A 20,364-nucleotide genomic window follows, 5' to 3' on the forward strand; every position below is an offset into this window, starting at 1 on the left:
TGTTTTAGTGATGTACACATGCGTCTCTTCTCAGCCAAACCTGCTAAATACATTTTTACAACTGTGGTGCATGTGCATAAAGCAGAACTTTACCCTTTTAGCTTTTATTAAACATACAGTTCAGTGGTGGCAGGTGCATTCACAGCACAGATCGGGTGCCGCCCTCCATCTGCAGAAATATGCCACCACCCTAGGCTGCACTCTGCCAAGGTTAGACTGTCACTGACGTCCCCCTTTCCCCCAGCCACTGGCAGCCACCATTCTGCTCTCTCTCTCTGTGAATTCTGACAACTTTAAGTACCTTACAGACATGGAATCATGCTTTTTTTTAAAGTTTGTTTAAAGTAACTTACAGTTTTATAAGCCCATCACTAAGATATAGAAAAGCATACCAACTCACTCCAGTATGAACAGTGTGATTATATAAAAGGGAACCCTTGAGTGCTTTAGGTGAGAACATAAATGAGCACAGCCTTATGTGGAAGGGGAGACACAGAAGGAAGGACACAGACAGACAGGCAGACAAATAGACCTTAGAGATACGAGCGTGTCCACTACCAAAAGAGTACAGAGAAGAGATTCTGTATACACCTCAAATTGCTGTGTCATTGGAAATGCTGGCTAACCTGAGATAGCAAAGAATTCTCCAGAGTGGACTGGCTAAAAGACAGCCAGTATTCATCTCTCCCGGGAGCCATCAGCTGCAAGTGTCCCTGTTGACCAGCAGTTCAGCTCCATGCAGAGCCCCTTGCCCTTCCCTAGGGTCACTGGCTCGCAAAATGGCTGCATGTAAAAATCCTGTCATGAGCTCTAAAAACATCACATTGCCCAGCCCAACTGCATACCAGGTAGGGAACCACTGAGGTGGGTCAAGGTATCAGAAATTGCTCCAGGAGATGACCATACAACCAGGGGTCCTGGACCTTGTCACCTCATGACTGATGGCTATGTGTATTCTCAGACTCCAGAAGGGAAGCTGGGGAGGAAGCCCATAGACATATATACTTGTGTTCTTAGTTTCTTGTCAAGGTCATGAACACTCATCCACACTCTGCTTAAGACAGGGACAGCGGCCACAGGGCTGAACTCTTCAGCTAAAGAGGGGAGTTTGGGAGGGGAGCAAGCAGGTGCTATGACTAGCCATGTAGAAGCAGCCTCCCTCCCTCCAAAAATAATTACAATAGCAAGGATTACCTACATGGTAGAATTATGCTAACTTACTTTATGCTGTTCAGAAATCCTAATGTTATATTAAAACCATGAATGAAGAAATATATAGTTTTTGGTTTTTGTTTTTGTTTTTGTTTTTGTTTTTTGTTTTTGTGTGTGTGTGTGTGTGTTTAGTTTTGCCTTATAAGGGGCTGGAGAGACTGCTCAGAGATTAAAAGCTCTGGCTGCTCTTGCAGAGGACCTGGGTCTGGTTCCCAGCGTCCATATAGTGGCTCATAATCACCTGTAACCCCAGTTCCAGGGGATACGTCACCCTCTTCTGGCCTCTGTGGGTACTGCATGCACATGGTGCACAGACATGCATGCAATTCACCACATCCACACTCCCAAAGCTGTCTTCTCTCTGCTGTGCAGCTCTGTTCCTCCATCTTTCCTCCCAGTTTTATGAGATCACAACTCCCACATTAGTGCTTGCAAAGCAGCTACCCACACTGCAGCAGGCAGGTCATCCTACCTAGGACTGCCTTGTGCCCTGAGAGCAGAGCCTGGCTCTAAGAGATACCCAGGCTGTTTTAAGGGACACATGCCAGGGTTGAGACTTCCACCCGTCATTCTGTGATCTGGTATTCCCCCAGGGAGGGGAAACATACTCAGAGCCCTCAAAACACCCCTCTCTGGACCTTGGCTCAGTTCTCCATGCTCTCTGTCATTTTCATGTCCCATGGATCTCCAAGCCTGGAGTGGAAATCAAGCAATGTAAGCCACTTTTAGGAGGGGAGGGGCAAGACCTCTCAATCTAACAGTGAGTCTTTTAGCCCAGGAAGAGCAGAACTGACTTCAGGTAGTGTTCCTCCAGAGAGGTGAGTGGATTTGAAATGTTCTGTGAGGCATCTGACTGCATAGGAGGAGACCACACTGCTCTCACTGAAGCCTTCTAGGACACTTTTGACTATAAAAACAATTCCTTTAATTACATTGGCACCAACACATGAGGCAGGACTCTGGGCCACAGAATGTTAAAGCTTCCCCAGGAGCTGCACTGCCCCGGCCTGGGGTTCCCTTCCTAGAGCATCAGCTCTATTTAGTGTGGAGAACAGGTTCTTCCAACTCCGTCGTGTCATGGACATTCATTTCCTGTTTGAGTGGCATGGAAGTGCGGGTCTCTTCTGTGTCCCGTTTTCTTCCAGATCTGTTTGTTGAGCTTTGTGACAGCATCACATCTAGATGAGGCACATTCAGGTGTCAAGGGAGCAACCTGTGTTCTCTGCCTCTGCTCATCTCCTTCAAAACTGCCTTGACCCATTCTGAGGCATTTCCAATTTCCAGGTAAATTTTAGCTTATCACTTTCTGCAAAAGCAACCAGTTGGGAGATGAATCTCCAGATCAATGTGGGGAGGGCATACATCTCAATAACCTCAGATGAGGAACTGAACTCAAGGCTGCTGGGTGCACAGAGGCTACACGGGGATAGACGGAGCACCCAGAGATGAGCTGTTTGGTGTAGGTGTCATGTACATGCAGATACTTTTTTTAAGTGAGAAAAAGGATGTAGGGTGAAGAATGGCTCAGTGGGTCAGAGCACTTGCTGCCCAAGTGTGAGAGTTTGAGTTTAAATCCGCAGCACCCATGTAAAAGCTGGATGGGCCATGCCTGCCTGTAACCCCAATATGATGTGCTGCAGACACAGGGGAGCTGTTGGACCTCCTGGCTGATGGCCTCGCTCCAGGTTCAGGGAGAGAACCTGTCTCTAGGGAATGAGGCAGAGTTACAGCAGGGCACTCACCAATCTCCGCCATCCACAGCATACACGGGGTGCACCTATACATACTTGTGCTCACACTCCATATACACGTATCACACACACACAAACGTTTCTGAGAAAAAGAGTAAGTATATAGGAATGGAGAGGAAAGAATGGGCTTATCAGGCTGGGACAATGGGGAGATTTTGATCAGGGGATAAACTTTCAGTTATAAGGTAAATTATGAAATCAGAAATGTAATTTGGTGAAACTATCAATACTATGATATTTTATGCTCAGATGTTGCTTAGAGGGTATATCATAAACATTATCACAAAAAAAACCTCCAAAAAATTTAAAAAAGAAAGAAAGGTAACTATGTAAGATATAGAGTGTGTTGATACCTAATGTATATAAGGGTAATAAAATATACATATTTGTACATTTTAAATATATACAGTTTTATTTACTGTTTATATATCAACAAAGCTGAGAAAAGGAGAACATACACTAAAAATTGAAGTTTCTCTCAAAAGGGCTTATAGAACCTTAATTTAAAACAGGGCATTGGGACTAGAGAGATGGTTCTGTGATTAAGAGCATGTACCACTCTTACAGAGGGCCTGAGTTCAGTTCCCAGCACCCTCTTCTGGCCTCTGCAGGAACTGCACTCACAGGAGCATATACACACACACAGATACACAGGCATATGTATAAATAAAAATAAAATAAACATAAAAGAAAAAAGAACTTGGGACTAGAGAGATAGCTTCATAGTTATAAGTGCACTTACTGCTCTTCTAAAGAACCTGAGTTTGATTCCCAGCACTCATGTAGGATGGCTCATAACTGCCTGTACTCCAACTCCAGGAGATCTGGCACCCTCTTCTGACTCCTGAGGGTTTCTGCATACACATGATGTGCTTAATGTGCACTCAGGCATATGCACATGCACATTAAATCATTTTTTAAGGAGCGTGGGAACCAAGGTTTGCCTCCCCAGCATAAGAGGAGACTAGGAGCGTCTCACCTGTCTCATGTTTGGAGGGCAGCCTTCGAACATGTAAATCCTTGGGGCTTCTTTCTGCACAGCAGAGGAAGTGGTGGGGCTAGCTCTCACTTAGGTCCTGGAGAAACATGACCTAATTTCGGGGAGGCAAGGCCCAACATGAGCGCTGCTGAGGTCAACAGGAGCACACATAGAAGGTGACTCTGATTCCATTCTGAACTACACAAAGCTCTCAGGATCAACACCAAACACAGGAAAGAATGCTTTTAAGTTTCTCTGTTTGCCCTCTAGGAAGAGGGATGAAAGCCCTGTGAGTGGGCTACTTCTACACAGCGGGGAAGCTATGCCCAGCAGGCCTGCCTGGGGTGTGAACTGCTCTCAGAATGACCTTAAAAATGACAAAGAACCTTTTCGTGTGGTAATTTAGGGACTGTGTGTTTGGGGGGGGGCACTTAGGAATCTGTGGGTAGGGGAAGAGCTGAAGGCTGTGCTTGGTGGGTACCAAAGGGCTAAAATGGCTGTGTTTGACAACAGGAGACATGAGAGTATTGTGTGACACCATCCTTGGGGAGAGGAGAACAAATGTCTACTTACCCCAGATAGAGACCAAAGTACAGACATCACCAAAGTCGGGCTTGGTGAAGCCATGAGGTTTTGGGGGTTACTTATAGGAATGTTGGTGAGGGGTTACTTATAGGAGCAGAAATGACTCACAGACAGCTGCATTGCCAAATCCCACCCCAGCATGGTGACAGCCCACAGAAGCTGGGACCCTGGAGCTCACTGAGCAGCCTGCACACAGCTGGCAGGGGTTGTGTCCTTTCCTGGTGACTCAGTTGGTCTAAACCTCTTCCAGGAAGCTCTCTCTGCTTCTTCGCAGGACTGGCTTGTCTCAGACTCCTAGTGTCTTTACTGTTTACTCTTGGAGAAGGAGGGGCATAGGTAATCTGGTCAGTTTCAGGGACTTCCTGAAGCTAATTTGAGTTCTTTACTTCCTACCTAAGGAGCTTCCCTGCAGGATAGAGTGTTTCACCTCCCCCAGAACATCTGTTCTTCCACTTCCCTGTAACTCCTGTGTATTAAGAGCTTGATTTTAATACAAGATGGAAGAGTTTAATCTTGTAGGAAACTGTTATATAACAGAGGATATGAGGAAATTAAGAGGACTTAATTTATTCTAAAGAATTGTTCCAGGGACCACCATTTCCCCAGCATCCAGAGCCTTGGCTTCATCCAAGTGAAACCACACATGGACACCTGCATCTCAAGGGTCCTGTGCCCCCAGCTGCTGTACACAGCTGGAGAAGGGCCTTTCCCTTCAGCCCCTAAGAAGGGATATTCCCAGAGACACCCAGATGTAGACATGTAGACCCCATATGAACTTAATCACTTGAAGGTTTCTTAAGTTATGTGCATATGTTCCGTGTGGAAGGGCAAGGGGACATACACTTGAATTCCAGGAGGAATTCATATACTGTGATGTCCAGGAGGGTACACTGGAGGCCTTGCAGCTGGAGTTACAGGCACATGTGAGCCTCACATTGTAGGTGATCATTAGAGTCGTCAGTGGCCCAAGAAGTCGACAGTCCCCACAAACAAGCAGAACAAGGGCATGAGGCTTCAGGAGTGTTTTTCTGATGTTTTCCAGGAGTGTGTTCGTTATCTTAATGCTTTTGCATATTAGTGCCAACGGAAGAGGCTTCTTGCCAAGTGTCGCTGCTGCATAATGACCTTAGCAACAGACTGTGTGTGAAGAATTCCCTTTGTGTTACTTGAAATAATTGTCTATAGATTGCTGTTTTCTTCTGAATTAAAGACAGGATCTTTAGGTCAAGGTTCATGTGAATATGTGAGACCTGTCAATCTACTTCAACTTGAAAAGTTTGAAAACAGTCATGCCCTCATGGTGTGCACCTCCAGGAATATCACACAAGCATTTCTCTCCATCACTTTGTTTTGGAGAGTCCCTGTAGCATGTAGTAAGTACATCGTATGTTATTGCTGAATGCTGGGAAACCAAGATGCTCAGAAAAATCTCATCAAGAAAAAGCAACATATTTGGGGTTGGTTTTTTCTTTTCTTATTTTGAGCTTGAAGATCTTGCACAGAGTCCCTGACTCTCGGGGGTCTTCCCTTGGATAGTAGTGGTGATCAGAGGGCTCTGGGACTGTCTGCAGGGCTCTGGCCGTGGGTCACTAGGAGCTAGGCATATGCTCAAGTAACTTGGGGCCTATGCCTTTGAAAACCTTCATCTGAATGACAGGAAAAATGGAGATTATTTGTACAGGCCTCTGACAGCTCTGGATAGAGGAGTGGCGGGCACAGTCCAGAATTCTGTCTGCACAGAGGGATGCCCAGACCAGTCCCTCACTTACCCTCTCGGTGAGCTTCTCTGAGGGCATCTGGGGACATGAGGCTCCACCACAGAGCCTCCCCACCCTCCATCTCCATTCTGCAGAGAAAAGACATGCAAGGATGTGGCACTGGGCAAAGGCAGCCACATTTTGAAAAAAGAATCGACTTTTCTTTCAAATAACAGCTATAAGGAAAAATCTGGGCATTCTGAGCTGCAGCTTGGCAGAACTCCTGCCGCTTGGCGAAGCCCCATTTACTGTTTGGATGAAGCAAGACACCCCACCCGTCCTGCCTCCCACCCCTTACCTTCTTGATCAGCTCCTTTTTAGTATCCATTGCTCTGCCAAGAACCCAGAAAAAAGGCTCATCTGTTGCCATGGAGGCTTCAGCCTTTTTTAGGGCCCGGGCTTTGAACTATTGACTTTGTAAATGAAACCCTCCACCCCCTCAAAGAAGAAAAAGGATGTTCATGAGAACACACACTTTCCTATATTAACACTGACATTACTGAGAGCTAACTCTGTACTGAGTACTATTCCAAGTGAGTGGATACACCACCTTTTACAGATGGGGAGTCGGGGAAGAGGTCAGTCTGGGTCTTACCACTCCAAATCAGGAGAGTTAGGACCTCTACCCAAGCCTGTTGGTGCCATGCTCAGTGGTGGTTTTCTTTTGAGAATTTATTTTCCAAACAGCTCAAAAAGGGCTGGCAAGCTTGCAAAATGGCTCAGCAGGGAAAAGTACCTGCCACCAAGCCTGAGGACCTGAGTTCAAGCCCTGGAACCCTCGTAAAGGCAGAAGGAGAGAATCAACTGCACGAAGTTGTCCTTTGACCTCTGCATACATGTGTGCACGCACGCACTCAAAAAGCACGCACACTCATCATTATCATCAAGGAACTCAAAAAGTCTGCAGCCGTTAGAAAGGATGAGCCCTGGTCAAGGGGCCACGCACAGTCATCTCTCCAGTCTACTCAGACTTCTCTTGGAGATATTTTTGGTTATGTGCAGATGGAGCCGATTTTTCTCTTAAAAGTACTGAAGTCCTGCCTCCTAGAGAATGCTAAAAGAAAATAGGAAGTGTCTTCCTTGCCATGCACTCCTACATGCATGTCTGTGACCAAGTTCACTCTGGAGGTAGTATTTGGAAGCCAACATGCACAATTTCCATCCTGAAGTAAGCAAGCATCCTGCTGGGTGGTCACAGAGTCCTAAGACCCGCAGGAGTCTCTGGGGCAGCATCTAGAGACACTTGGGAACACAGTGGAGCCTGGCTCTGCAGGCACCACCTGAATACCAGCAGGGCATTTGAATCCTTCCATTGATGCCTGGGTGACAGGTAGACAGAGAATTCAGGGACTTGGAGGAATTCAATCCAAGAGGGCTGAGAACCATGGTATGCCATTGCCCCCTGGAGTGCAGGACTAATTTACAGGCTGAGTGACCTGTGTTCGTTCCCAGGGTTTCTGTTTATTTTTCAAGTAAAACATTAGCAGCAGACTTTTCTGAGATTTCCATTTGAGCAGAAATACACTGACTCTGTGTTTTATGGGAAGAACATTAAGTTCTTTCCATTTTTGTGGTTCTCAGCTCTTGAATTTGCATTCAAGTGCATCTTTTCAGAGTTTGTGTTTATGTTCAGCATGTGTGAGAGAGCCCATTTCTAAAGCAACCCTTGCTCTGGTCTCTTCATATTTTGCAAATCCTAATGCAATACAGTCCACAGAATTATGATCTTTCAGACCTTTGTGTGTATGTGTGATGTGTGAGATATGCTCGATGCCATTGTGGAGGACCTTAGCTCAGTTCCTGCACCCATACCAAGCTGCCTACAACCACCAGTAACTCTAGCTCCAGGGGATCTGATGCCCTCTTATGGCCTTTGTAGGCACTGTGCGCGCGCGCACGCACACACACACACACACACACACACACACACACACACACACACACCCCACACCCCACACCCCACTGTGTGTGCATGCACACACAAATATAAATATTTAATAACTAAAGATAAATAAAGTTACAAAAATTTGTAAAGATCGGGGCACAGGCTGACTGATAACCGTTTTAGACACAAAGATGGCAAAGTTCATACACGCAAAGTGGCTTATTGTGGTCCCAGAGACAGCAAGGGGTGGGGCTGAATCCATCACTCGTTTGTTTGGGTCAAGCCTGGGCACACTTGAGCTTTTCTTTACCTGGAGTGTGTACATAGAAAAGATTCTCCGCCACTCTCCTCCAGACCCGCCTTCTTCCTGCTTTCAGATGTGTGTTTGTCTGTAACCCTGACCAAGGCTGATCCTGTGGGGCTGAGAAGCACATGACAGGACCACATTGGGGATTGTTCCAAACCTGTGTGTCTTGAATTTGCAAAAAGAAAGATGAAAAAAAAATGTTAAAATCCATGTCAGTTTTCTCTGCCGAGTTCTATCAAACCTGGAGGCTTTAAGTGAGCTGCGGCAGCGGCCCTGCCCCCACTGCACATGTGTGGATGGGCTTTTCTTGGCCGGCTTGTCTGAGATTTCACAGCTAGGCAACACCTCCCTCTTGACGCCGGTAATAGAACCTGGTGCGCTGTGTGCCAGTCCTTCAGTCTGCATTGCTCTCAGCATGAAGCCCTGCATCTCTGCTCTAAAAGGACACCTTGGTCACCTTCTTTCTTGGGCCCCTTCTAGCCAGGAGCACACAGAGGGGAGATTTGGACTCTCCATCACCTGCCTCCTGCCATTTGGTTCTTTCTCAAGACACTCGGGTTTCATCTGGGTCCAAGAACTTGGCAGAAAGACCATCGCTGGTTCTGGTAACCTTAACCATTAAATTTAACAATTTAATGTGATCAATTATTTACTATACAATCCTTTACTAGAAGCTGTCTGTTGGTTACTAGGGGTGTTTTTCAGTCAAAATGGGCCATCTTTGTCTCATCTTGTGCATGAGTTTTCAGTTTGTGTTTTGTGTGTCTGTGTATAGGTTGAGAAATGAACTATGAAAGATACTTTGAACTACTGTCTCCATTCCAGAGACTCTGGAAATGTTACCTCTCCTTGTTGACTGCTTTATGGAAACAAGTGGGGTGCTATGCCTTGCTTCTGCCGATAAAGCAAACAGGGTGCCGAGCATGTATTGATGACTACCTCCTCTGTGGTTGTCCTACCCCTGAGGCTGCACCTGGGGGACAGAGTGTCATTTGTATGTTCAAGGATGTTGACTTAATCCAAACTAACCCTACATAGGTACTCTTGAACAGCAACTGCTAAGACACATATGTTCCAGGGCATTTTGTGCTTGTGATCAGCCACACTGCAATGTTACATCCCTCTTCCAGCAGGGAATGTGGGGATTCCTCAGGTTCCTGAAGCCAAGAGTAAAATCCCCAGGTTCTGCTTACTATTTTATTTTATTTTTATTTTAATGCTCCTCACTCTCATACAAAGCAACAAGTTTCTTTATAACATTTCCATACATTTATAATTAAATTCAGTTCTCTTTTTTAAGATATATGTATTTTTATTTATGTGTATGAGTATTTGCCTGAATGTATGTATGTGCATCACATGTATGTCTGGTACACATGGAAGACAGAAGAAGCCACCAGGTCTCCTTGAGCTGGAGTTACAGGTGGTTGTGAGTTGCCTGATATGGGTTCTAGGAACCAAAACTCGGGTTCCTTGTAAGACGGCGAGCACTTTTAACAGAGGAGCCATCTCTCCAGCCCCTCAAATATCTCTTCAACAGATTAAATGGCCTTTGCCTCTCTTATGACAAACACAAAATTACAGTGCTGGACTGATGTTCAAAATTAGATACATTTACAGCAGAGGTGCTGACAAGTTGCTAGCAGACCATAAGTGGGGATAACAGACATGGAATGAAATTTCCCATTCCCTGTGGAATGGTAGGCAGACCTTTCAGACCCAGGTATCTGTGCCTAGGAATTTATCCTGTGGATATAATGATTTACATGGTGAAAAGCCATTCTTGAAGCACTGATGTAATAGCAAATTAAAACAGTCTAGACTACCAGTGAAAAGGACACAGGTTAAATAAGTTATATAATGGCCATCAAGTGATATGTTTATGAACCCCCACAAAGGAGCAAGGATCATGCTTGCTGTTGTGTCTAGGGTGGGCTCCTATTGTCACTTCTGCAGAGCAAGGGTCTCGAGTACATAAAGGAGACTTGTCACATTGCTCACTGTCTATTGCTGTGAAGATACCATGACTGAGGTGACTTAGGAAAGGAAGAATGTTTTGGGGGCTTGCCTACAGTTTCAGAGGGTTAGTCCATGGTCAACATGATGGGAAGCATGGCAGCAGGCAGGCATGGTGTTGGAGCAGTCACTGAGAACTTGCATCTTATCTGAAAGGTGAAAGCAGAGCAATGGAGGGTGAAATTGTGGGAATTTGAAACCACAAAGCCCATCCCCAATGACACATCTCCTGCAACATGGCCACATCTTATAGGTGGATTGTTTTGGGGGCCACCAGCTCACAAAAAAAGACACAGAGACTTACTATTAATAATGAAAGCTTGGGTAATAGCTTAGGCTTGTTTCTAGCTAGCTCATAACTTAAATTAACCCATTTCTATTAATTCACTTTCTGCCTTGTGGCTTTATAACCTCTACTCTGTACTGCCCATACTGCTTTCATGCTTCCTCTCCATCTGGCTGGTTACTCCACTTTCTTCCCAGCATCTGCTATGGGCCACAGGAAAATAATATAAGAACTCAGCTGGTTATGACAAAACCACTACCTCAAGGGATCAAGGAATTCCTTCAGAGGAAGGTGTCATTTGGCTAGTTATATATCAGCTGTCTTCAAATATGAAAATCATGTGTGCCTTCATAATTTTCCCAAAGAAGTGCTAACAGTGTGGACTGATTACTCTCTGAACATACACATTCAAGGTATTTGGAGAAGAGCCTCAGGAAAGGCTTCCTTCACCCACAGCCCATCCATTTCTTCTCTTTCAGCACTGGAATCAAATGTCTCCCTTAACCACTTTCAAGGACTAACAGAAATAACAGTCCAAACCACCACATACTTGTCTCCTGATTAAAGTAAATTCCACAAGGAGACACCACCTAGGTTAGGTGGACCTTAAGTAATAGCTTTACACAATTTAGCTCGGATCCTTCTTTCTTACAGCCTTACAAACTTTATACACCCCAACTTCTTACCTAACCACTTCTCAGCATGTAGACTGAGCACACAGATCCCCTTTTTTGACATACTAACTGGTCATTCACACTCAGTTGACCTCCTCTTTCACCACTCCCATTTTGGGTTTCAAAAGAAGGCCTGACAGTCACTGCCTGAGGAAAATTCTTACCCGCCTTTATGACCCATAGAATTCAAACCTAGTGACCTTGCTCAACCAGGGGATTGCTATTGCTTGGATTTATAACTAGATTCCTGGGAGACTTGGGGGGAATGCAGAGAACTGAGAGGTGGAGAATGGAGAGGAATAAGGAGGATTTTGACTAGAGAGAATGTGTGGACAAGATGGAAGATGAAGAAGAGGCAGATAGGCAAGTACTAGCTGGGTAAGAACAAGATGAAAAGTATTTGGATGAGGCAGAATTAAGATGAGAGAATTAAGATAGAACTTAGAGGGAGCAGTAGATAAATATAGAGAGAAATCAGGTGAGAAAGGAGCTAGGCACTAGAGAACAGAACTGAAGCTGTGTAAATAGGATGTTATCACAGAGGAATTAAAGCGAATGGACTAAAGATCTCAGTGTGATGAGATTCTATTTTCCTGAAAGTAGTCCTTGCCATTTGTAGTTTTCTCTCCTGAGCCCCTAGGAAGTATTAATATTAAGGCTGGTCCTCTAATTTTATACACGAAGCATTTTCCCTGCCTGGAAAGTCCTGCCTAGCTATTGACAATTCAGCTTTTTATTAAACCAATCAGAGTGACAAATCTTCACAGTGTACAAAAAGATTATTCCACAACATTTCCCCAGTTTTGTCTAAATGAAAAGGAAAAGTTTTAATTCTACCATAAAACTATAAACAGCTGGGCAGCGATGGCACACACCTTTAATCCCAGCACTCGGGAGGCAGAGCCAGGCAGATCTCTGTGAGTTCAAGGCCAGCCTGGGCTACCAAGTGAGTTCCAGGAAAAGGCGCAAAGCTACACAGAGGAACCCTGTCTCGAAAAACCAAAAAAAAAAAAAAAAAAAAAAAAAGAAAAAGAAAAAGAAAAAAAACTATAAACAATAAGAACAATTATCAGATAAGAATTACATTTACAGTGTCCAGTCTATTTGTATTTGGCATATTTGGAGAAACTATTCTGTTATTTATTCTATCTTGATGAGTCCAAAGCTCTGTACCTAATTTGCCTTCTAACATAACTAAGGAACACTGTAACTATGGCTGTCTAGTCTTCAACTCCATCAAAGACCCCAGAAGGATGTAATGTTACCTTAATAAACAGGAAGTGCAGAGCAAACAACTTCCAAAACTAAAACAACAGAAATAGCTAGCTGCCCAAGGTTCCTCTGCAATGTTGGTGTACCCATCTTCAGCCTACAGGCCTAGAATATCTGACAGACTTTTCTGTGAAATAGGAATTTTTGAAGGGCTGTCCTATCATGTCTTGGCAAAGTTTGGCAGTCACTTGTCTTTGTGTCCTGCTTGTCCAATTTGGACAGCATACTGTTAGCAGTTGAGACAATGGCACAGTTTCTTGCCCAGATGGCTAGCTTTTGCCATAAGCAAGCAAACTCTGTATGCAGGTTCTTTGATGCCTATCCTTTTTTGAAGTAGATTGAAGCTGCCAGGAGCAGACAAGTCTCATTGTCAAGAAAAGCCTTATGTTACTAAAACATTTTAAATGCCATATTCTGCAGGTCTTTGAAGTGTTTGAAGATCACCTATCTATCTAAAATATATCTCTGTATGACCTGAAAAACATACCTAACATAAGTTTGATAGTTATAGATGACTATTAACCTGTATTTATTACCCTAAATAGCTTTCAAAGACTAAAATTTACATAACCTTTTAAAATGAGCTGCATAAGTACAATACCTTAAACAAGAGTAGAAACATATATAGAGTATAATAAAAATAACCTTAAATAAGTACCAGTATACAAAAATCCATGCCAATGTAAAATATTTGAGACTAGTGGTTGTTTAAAAGTAGACTCAGTGATCCATCTTTTTAGCTCATCATTTTTCTGCTATATCCCCCTTTTTTCTTAGAAAGAAATCCTTGAATGTAATTCCTTTATTGAGCTTTTTTCCTGACCATGACCAATAACAACTTGAAATCAACCCCCCTGACCAATGACAAACATCTATAACCCATCAAATGACCAAAAACCGCCCACCCCACCTCTTGGGAATATGGGTGTCATGTTCTCTAGACTGCTTCCTGTTGTCTTGGGATGCTGGCATCTTTAGGAGATCCTGAGAAGATTGAGATAATGGTTAAGTCCTGGGACAGTTAGCTGTATTATTTGTTGTCCAGTCTCTATGTAACGGGAAAGTGCAGGGCTTATCTGAAGTCTTGGCTGGAGTAGTCTGTGAGGCTGGACCATCTCAGCCAGCAGCCTTGAAGCTGTTCTGGATGCAGAACTCTGAGAGATTGGATCACTTGGACCACCTGTTTTCATTGGTGTCTGATCCCCTTGCACTGAAAACACATAAACTTTCAAAGGTAACATACATATCTGCATTAACACAAATATGGAATGTGCAGTGTGCACAAGTCAGCTAAAGAAAATTTTTTTGTTTTATGTTTGAGCAGGTAAAAGGCATCTGTCAACTTTATAAGTCTGTTTGGACTATATAACCGAACTCTAATATAAATCTCTATGCATGCCATATGAAAGGATGGCATGTAATAATAAGTCATGAGGACTCTGTAGCCAATGAGATTTATCATGTCTCATCCAGTCTCAGAACTGTTTCTGTGTCAAAGGCTCAGCTTACACATCACCTCTCCTGTAGTCTCTTTTGGCTTCCTCCTCCATGTCTGTAGCCAAGATACTCTAGAAGGAATCCACAGCCTTTCATTTCCTGTGGGAACAAAAGCATAACCTTTCCCCCAATGTAACACATTGTCTAACTTCCATTTTTAAGTTGAGACATATTTAAAATATATATACTAGTTTCCATAATCCAATATCTCTCAAAAGCTATTGTTTTTTGTACATTAGCATTTAAAAAATTCAAAGTTAATAAGATACTGATATTGGTGAAATTATTAAGGCTGCTCCATGTAGTTAAAAGGGAGGTTTATTTTGTGGGGTAACTTACAAATGAAGGGATAAATTGCAGGGTCTGGGAAAGGTATGGTGCAGTCCTGCAGTGTTCTCTGGAGAACTCTGCTCAGTCTACCTCCAGCGTCCAGGGTCCTGGAACCAAGAGAAGCCTCTCCTCTTGATCCTGGGTCTTCAGTGTCCTCCCTCAGCCCCACCTTGTGGGCGTGACCATTACCAAAGCCTCAATGGGGGTTGGAACTTCAGGCCAAGGCTGGGATGGCTACCCACTACATACTATATAGGATCCAGCCTCCCTGTGCATTTTCCATATTTACATGGCTTATTTTTTTATTACTTTACTTTCTCTTTAAAGACTTTATTACTTTTAAACTATTTTTTCTGTGACTGTCTATACCTATTTTTTTCCTTATGCCTATGCACATTGTTAAACACACTGTAACCTGTTTATAGGGTCTTTTTCCATCTGAACCTGCTTAACTGTGTATCTGGAATCTTTTCTGTCTGCATGAGCAAAACCTTAAACCCTCCATGTGGCTTAGCTCGTGACACACTGATGTCTCAGGCGCACAAGCAGCTGCCAGGAGATGTGACTGGCAAGAGACACATGAGACTAGAAGGCCGGGTTTGGCTGTTTTGTGAGTTTAGAACCTTTAAAAAATCTTTTCAGGTCTTATGTGGATACGTGGCTGGATATTGAGCACTATTTGCAGGAGGACTGTTTTTTGGGCTGCTAGCCCACACACACACACACAAAAAAAAAATGACATGGAGACTTTAATTATGAAAGTTTGGCCAATGACTTAGGCTTGTTTCTAACTAACTCTTATAACTTAAATTAACCCATTTCTATTAATTCACTTTCTGCCTCGTGGCTTATCACCTCTACTTTGTACCACCCATGATGCTTTCCTGCTTCCTCCATGTCTGTTTGGTGACCATCCACATCTCTACCCTTCTTCTTCCCAGCATCCTGTCTGCCCTGAAAATCCTGCCTAGCTATTGGCCATTCAGCTTTTTATTAAACCAATCCAAGTGCCAGATCTTCACAGTGTACAAAAAGATTACTCCACAACAACACCTTACAATCTTTCCTTAAACAGTTCCACTGAGAACCAAACATTCAAATGTCGGAGCCAGTGAGGGTCATTCTCATTCAGACCCCACACTCACCTCAGATGGGGATCAAAGGAATGGGAGCCGTATGCAAGTGGAGAGTTAAATTTTCAATCCTATGGTCTGTTAGTAATTTCTTGAGGGGTCGGAGAGATGGTTCAGCTGACAAAGTACATGCCATGCAAGTGTGAAGGCTTGAGTTTCAGTGCCCAAGCACCCACATAAAGCTGGGTGCAGAGCATGTGCCTGTAGCCCCAGCATTGGGGAGGTAGAGACAGGCAGATCCCCGGGGCTTGCTGGCCAGCACTCCAGCTGAATGGTGAGCTCAGGTTCAGTGAGATACCCTGTCTCAAAAAATGTGGGGAGCAAGTGAGGAAGAAGGCACCCAGAATTGACCTCTGGCCTACACACACACATACACACACACACACACACACACACACACACACACACACACACACATCTTTATTTATTTATTAAAATTACCAGACAAAAAGAGAGCTGAGCTCCACCAATGACCAGTGGTAACCCTTGTTTTTACAGGACAATTCCTGTCTCTGTTTTATGTTTTTGTTTGGGCCAAAAGGAACTTCCTCAGTGGCAGGCAGGTGCGGATAGTCACTCAGCACAGCCCCAGCACCCCCATCTAAGCATTTACTGGGAATGCACAGTGAAGTCTTCATGTTGCTGCTTTTTTGCTGGAGCACCCCTGCTTTCTCGTTTGCACAGTGGTGCAGTGAGAGAATTGACCAGTAACAGCGATAATGAAGCCAGGAATCAGCTTCTTCCAGCAGTCAGCCAGGGCTTCCTTTTCAATAGAAATGCTTCATTCTGTGGTTTACTGCTGTTGTTAGTTAGGTTTGGATGAATGAAGGAAGCACACTTTTAACACAAATCTAGAGATTCTCTCGGAGCAAATCAGGCACAGGTCAGTGTCTTAGGACCAGAGGGAGCCATTGCCAGTACCAATCCTCCATGTCCCTGGAGATGGGATGAGGATATACTCTGGAGATAAAGGCATGGGATGCAGGAAGAAAAATCAGTGTTGTCAAGACCACACGAGGGAAGGAGAGAGTGCGCGCTGCCTAGTTTGGCTAGCAGCCTCTGAGGATCACCCTCATTAGCAGGAGGCTGCATGCTCTCCAGCATGAGCCACCTTGGCTCAAGAGTATAAATTGCTGCAGCTAAACCAAGAGAAGCTGATTTCCAGATCTAGGTGACTAAATCTGGTTACTTCAGGTTCCTTCTGGCAGATAAAGAGTAAGTGCTGGTCTGCTGTATAAGCAAGGGGGCAGAAGAGAAGCCACACTCCATGGTTGTTACCTTCCTCCCAAAACCAGGGAGGCTTAAAGGCTTGACAGCTGCCAGGTTTAATTTAATCTGAGGGTGGAGCTGAGAGTCAGGCAGACTACCCAATGGAAATGATCAAGGCTAGGCCAGTGGTCTCAAGCCTAAGAGCAGCCTGGAGAGAGAGGATACCCTGATATGCCCAAGCCAGGCAATACTACCCAGAGAAGAAAGGTCCTGGGCGCACACACATCCATTCTAGTCTAGAAACAGATTCTTCATGGGTTGTGCTGTGTCACGGCTTTTACCCTAATAACGCAGGACTCTAGACTCCTACAAAGCTCCTCTTCCTGTCACACTTTAGCCCTGTGGGTTTCTAGAAGTTTCTAAGACTAAGAGTCTTAACTAAAACAAAACAAAACCACAGACTCTGCATTTTAAAAAAGATTTTATCTTATTTTTTAATTATGAGTATATATGGGGTTGGGGTAGGTGCACATGGTACTGAGGCCAGAAGAGGGCACCAGATCCCCTGGAGCTGGAGTCACTGGTGGTGCAGAACCGGCTAACATAGGTGTTGGGAATTCACCTCTGGTCCTCTGTAAGATCTGTACCAGCAGATAACATGGAGCCCTTTCTTTAGCTCTTGCACCTTTCTTGTATTATATTATTATTCTTATATTAAATTATTATAAAATTATTCAGGCTTTGCTTCTTGTTCACTCCTTAAAATAACTTATTATTTGTGTGCATGCATTTATGCAGGCATACCTGTGCCTCAGTGAATGTGTAGAGGTCAGAGAACAGTTTTCAAGAGTTGGTTCTCTCCTTCCACCATGTGGGCTGCACAGATCAGTCTCAGACCCCCCCTGCTCTTTTTTATTAAAATTTTTAATTGACATGATGATATATTTATGTATAGAACAGAGTGCTGATTTAATATGTAATGTGTAATGGTCACACTGGGTTCTTCAGCATTGCTATCTCCTTAAATGTTTATCATTTCTTAGCATTGGGGCTTGTCCACATCTCTCCTGGCTCTTTATAAAATATGCAATAAATTCCTGTGACATACAGCCACCTGACTGTACCGCAGGTAGTTAAATCTTACTGCTCCCATGTAACTGGATTTGTTACAGAGCTCTGTCCCCTCCCCCACCCCTCCTGACCTCTAGTCACTCAGTTCTCTCTGCATCTATGACAACAATTTTCATTTCCACATGAGTGGGAGCCTGCAGTGTCTGTCTTTCTGTGTCTGGCTTATGTTGTGGAGTGTCCTCCAGTTTGGTTGATGTTGCTACAGATGACAGGCTTTCATCTTTATGATTGAATAATATTCAATTTTGTGCAAATTCTTGATTTTCTTTATCTATTCATCCATTGATTGACATCTCATTGATTCCAAATCTTGACTGTGATGGATTGTGCCGCCAGTAAACATGGGTGTTTGGGCATCTTTTGATTTGCTGATTATATCCTTTAGAATAACATCACCACATGGTGGTTCTATTTTAGATTTTTGAGGGACTTCCATGCACTGCCCTATATCATCTGTATTAATTTACATTCTTGTCAGAATCTATAAGAATTCCCCTTTCACTGGGCGGTGGTGGCACACACCTTTAATCCCAGCACTCGGGAGGCAAAGGCAGGCAGATCTCTGTGAGTTCAAGGCCAGCCTGGTCTACAGAACGAGTTCCAGGACAGGCTCCAAAGGTACACAGAGAAACCCTGTCTCGAAAAACAAAACAAAACAACAACAAAGAGCCCCCATTTCTCTGCATTCTCCTCAGCACTTTTACCTTTCCATTTAATTTAATTTATTATTATTGTAGGTGGATGAATGCATGTTACAACATCACATGGAGGTCAGAGAACAATTTTGTGGAGCCGGTTCTCTCCCCCCATTATGTGGGTGTTGCAGATTGACTTCAGGTTCTCATGCCTGACAGCAAGCACCTCTATCCACTGAGCAATCCTACCAGGCCAGCATTTTTTATTCCAGCCATTCTAACCTGGTAAAAGTATTCTAACTGTGATTTTTGATTTGCATTCCCTTGCCCATAAGGGTACTGTTGGATGCTTTCTCATATACCTGTTAGGCGTTTTTATAAAATTTTCTGACAAATCAAAACATTTGATGCTGGGTGGAGGTGGCGCACGCCTTTAATCCCAGCACTTGGGAGGCAGAGCCAGGCGGATCTCTGTGAGTTTGAGGCCAGCCTGGGCTACCAAGTGGGTTCCAGGAAAGGCATAAAGCTACACAGAGAAACCCTGTCTCGAAAAAAAAAATTGTCCATTTCTGCTTAAGTTTTTTTCCTCTTTTTTAGTTTTCATACATTCTAGGTCTTAAAGGCTCATTGGGTGATTATAGCCATTTCCTCCCCTCAAGTCTTCCCATTTTGCCATTTGTTGCCTTGGTGTGCAGAAGTTTAATTCCATTGTTCTATTTTTGGCGCGCACGTGTGTGTGTGTGTGTGTGTGTGTGTGTGTGTGTGTGTGTGTGTAGGGATCTTATTTAAAAAGTGTCTTGACATGACTCCTCTGTTTTTTTAGAGTATTCATCATTTTAGGTTATTTCCTTCAGTATTTGATCATGTTTCACGGACTGAAAGATAAGGGTTTCATTCCAGTCTTGCATGCATGGACACCCAGCATGGACGCCCAGCACTGCCCTTTCTCTGGTGTGTTTCTGATGCCTTTGTTAGAGGTGGTTGGCTGCAGGGAACAGGCGGGTCCAATTCTGGTTTCTGTGTTCCATTCTGTTGCCTTGAATTATGGGTTTCAGCCATCTCATTGAGGGTGTGATTGCTTTGTAGAATCAGTATCTCTCCCACTGTATCATAGCTAAGGGGCCCTGAGAAGAGGCCTTTCCCAAGGCTGGTACCTGGCTGGAGTTCTGAGTACCATCCTGCTTCTTCAGGGGACCACATCAGGAGTTCCAGGCAGTTCCTCCATATCTCAGGATGCATTTGTTGTTTTTGAAAAGTACATCATATTTTATGTGCATCTGGGGGTGCATACGAGTCCCTGCACTCATGCCATGGTGCACATGTGAAGTCATAGGACATGTATGAGTCTTTCTTCTCCCTCTAGCATATGGGTTCTGGAGAGTGAATCAGGGCATCAGGCTTGACAGCAGTGCCTGTACCCTCTGAGGGTGACTGCTCACTGGCTAGCATTGGTCGGCGGGTGCTTTGTTATGTCCTTGTGGACTTTGGATGAGCCACACATCTCTGCCTGGCTAACTGCTCGTCCCCTTTTAGTTCCATATACAGTCGAGTCAGTGCAGGGGCTGAGGATACAGGCTCTGGAGCTCCAACATGGGGCCTACAACCTCTTTCTGCCTCCTACTAATATCCTCATACAGATACTGTGGGATGCCTAGTGTGTCCTCTGGGAAAGGAGCAGGATGAACTTCCCATGGGACTGTTTTTA

The 20,364-nt window shown here is 44.2% G+C and overlaps 1 protein-coding gene across 3 annotated transcripts in view; it reads left to right on the forward strand.

The window, feature by feature from the left end:
• Window positions 1-20,364, forward strand: part of LOC118586922 (myosin VIIA and Rab interacting protein) — a 153,239-nt gene that overhangs the window by 67,320 nt on the left and 65,555 nt on the right. The window contains exon 1 of one of the 3 annotated variants that reach the window (XM_036192367.1): window positions 8,979-9,081. The exons of the other annotated variants lie outside the window; for them this stretch is intronic. The gene's annotated coding sequence lies outside the window, so the exon portion shown is untranslated. Of the gene's footprint in view, window positions 1-8,978; window positions 9,082-20,364 lie in introns of those variants that run through there. 3 annotated transcript variants of the gene reach the window in all.

Source organism: Onychomys torridus, chromosome 7 (genome assembly GCF_903995425.1).
Source record: "Onychomys torridus chromosome 7, mOncTor1.1, whole genome shotgun sequence".
Lineage (NCBI taxonomy): Eukaryota > Metazoa > Chordata > Mammalia > Rodentia > Cricetidae > Onychomys > Onychomys torridus.